This window comes from Myotis lucifugus, unplaced genomic scaffold (genome assembly GCF_000147115.1).
Source record: "Myotis lucifugus unplaced genomic scaffold, Myoluc2.0 scaffold_103, whole genome shotgun sequence".
Taxonomy (NCBI): Eukaryota; Metazoa; Chordata; class Mammalia; order Chiroptera; family Vespertilionidae; genus Myotis; species Myotis lucifugus.
Genome location: NW_005871151.1, coordinates 2,756,335 through 2,756,749, shown reverse-complemented (window position 1 = coordinate 2,756,749; position 415 = coordinate 2,756,335).

Below are 415 nucleotides of genomic sequence, written 5' to 3'. Positions count from 1 at the left end.
GACTACCCGAACACAGTGTTGCTGCAATCGCCTAAGTGAGTGAGAGTGTTTCTCTCCATATAGTTCCATGTGTGTATATAGATACAGGAAGGAAGGACAGCTTGCGCACACAATTCCTGCGCAGATACGAGTCCCTAGGCCTATGATCAGGGCTATCTTCCCCAGCTGCCCGCAGCTGGCCCCGCCCCCTGCTGCTACCCACCCTCAGTTCCCCGTTTGCCATCAGGTGATCGGAGCCTGACAGCTGGGGGAAGGGACAGAGAGGTTGGCCGTTCCTGCCCGCTCGCTGTCCCCACCCCCACTGTGGGTTGCCCTCTGTGTGTGGGGCGACTGGTGGGGTGGGGCCCTTGGCCTGGCGCCACCCACATCACCTGCCACCCACCCCCAGTTCCCCATTCGCCACTGGGCAATCAGA